This window comes from Bolinopsis microptera, chromosome 4 (genome assembly GCF_026151205.1).
Source record: "Bolinopsis microptera isolate Bmic1 chromosome 4, MBARI_Bmic_1.0, whole genome shotgun sequence".
Classification (NCBI taxonomy): domain Eukaryota; kingdom Metazoa; phylum Ctenophora; class Tentaculata; order Lobata; family Bolinopsidae; genus Bolinopsis; species Bolinopsis microptera.
In genome coordinates this window covers 15,046,000-15,047,950 of record NC_087075.1, presented here as the reverse complement: position 1 = coordinate 15,047,950, position 1,951 = coordinate 15,046,000, and the positions used below count along the sequence as shown (strand labels likewise).

Below are 1,951 nucleotides of genomic sequence, written 5' to 3'. Positions count from 1 at the left end.
AATCTCATATCTTGAATCTATAAGTAGCTTAGTTCTATAAATAGTTTGGTTCTAAATCTGATAGTTTAATAGTTTACCACCTGCTTGTTTGTATAATTAGCTTGGTGATAAAGTTATGATAGTTTTAATACTTCACTAATTTACCACCAATTTACCACCTGCCCGCCAGTCATTTCTCCTTTTCTTCCTACGATGTCCCGGAGCCTACTGCTGATCACGCTGTGCTTCATTTTATTAATGCTGGTTAATCCAGGTGAGTTTATTTAGTTAATTTACATATTACGTAAGTCAATTCTAAGGGGTAGAGAGTTTGGAATAATTAATAATTTCAACACAATATATTCCTAAAGTGATGGAGTGGGGTCTCAAATGACCAAAACCTGGTTTATGTAATATGTGAACTATCCCCTGAAATTTCTGACGCAAATTTCGCACTTTCAGGATACCGCCGTTAATTTGATATTGCTTCATTAATAATGTAATTAGAATATTAATTATTAGATAAGTGCCAAATTAATATTCTCCTTCAAGATGTATCATTCGGCAAAAGTTTATCAGCTTCCTATTTCGTTTCTATGAACAATTTTACAATTCACAATGACAAGCAGTTTTTCCTTTCAGGACTAACAAAGAAAAACAAAAAAAGGAGAAACAAAAATAGATATGATGTATGAAATTTTAAGCTTGATAAGTAATCCTTCAATATTACAGTGTACTATTTATTAGCTGGTTTATTCACTTTGCCTCAATGAACCAATATAAATCAAAATGTTAAAGACATCACTTTTCAAATCAAAACATATGCAAACAAATTTAGTCCAGTTTGTAATCGTTAAACGAACATCATGATCTCTTCATGGATTATCGCAAATTATTTAAATAAGCTTCAATTAATAAATAAGCTGTAATCTCCACAGAATCTGACAACCTGCTCAGGACATCAACTACGGGGCATGACCTGCGAGTGTTTAGCTTCTAACTACAACATGAGGGGGTGTCCTGATGATTTAAAAAAAGGTAATATACTTTTTGTATATAAAATGGTAACCTGGTAAACTTGTAAACTTGTAACCTTGTAAACTTGTAACTCGGTAACCTGGTAACCTGGTAAGTGGTAACCTTGTAACCTTGTAACCTTGTAAACTTGTAACCTTGTAACCTGGTAACCCTGTAACCTTGTAACCTGGTAACCTTGTAACCTGGTAACCTCATGGTATTGAATCCTCCCTCTCCCGCCTAGGTTCCAAACAGTGCATCCACTATGAAACCTACTGTAAAAGCTCCAAATTATCACCAGCAAAACAGGGTAAAATGTGTTGTCAAGCTATCCTTTGCAATATCAACCTTAAAAACTGTTGATTTGACGAGTTGGGAATATAAACGGTAGTGGAAGTATTGTGGAAGCACTACCAATACCATAACTTCATAATGTAGCAATGTTGAGTTAATTACTGATTACGTAATTTATAGACAATAATTTTGAGCCGCTTTGGAATTTCTTGGAAGAAAAATTACATAATCGAGATCAATGATGAATTTATCCACGATAACATTTTGAAGATTTCATAAACGTGCGATTTTATAAAAGTGTTTAATTAACAAATATATACTTTGTAAATGTAATATTAGAAATATAAGTATTTGAAATGTTGTTTATCTAATGTATGTGAAAAAGTATACACCGTGTTGACTATTGCAGAAAGATTGTATATTGCAACAAACATAACGCAGACACACGGTAAAATTGTATTTTAACTTATCCCGCGACGCGCAGGACACTGATAAGTAGATAACAATCCAAAGTGGTAAACTTGTATCAATTAGACGACTACGACCCCGCATTAACAGCAAGTTTTTTGACCTGGTAACCTGGTAACATGGTTACCTGGTAACCTGGTAACTATCAGACGTCTAGGACCCCGCATTTACAGCAAGTTTGTGTCGTGGAACT

The 1,951-nt window shown here is 33.9% G+C and overlaps 1 long non-coding RNA gene across 1 annotated transcript; it reads left to right on the top strand.

Annotated features, from left to right (window-relative positions):
* Window positions 1-1,585, top strand: LOC134814400 (uncharacterized). Its single transcript, XR_010160152.1, has 4 exons — window positions 1-253; window positions 622-668; window positions 918-1,017; window positions 1,241-1,585. It is a non-coding gene; the product is annotated as an uncharacterized LOC134814400 (long non-coding RNA).
* The last annotated feature ends 366 nt before the right edge of the window (window positions 1,586-1,951 follow it).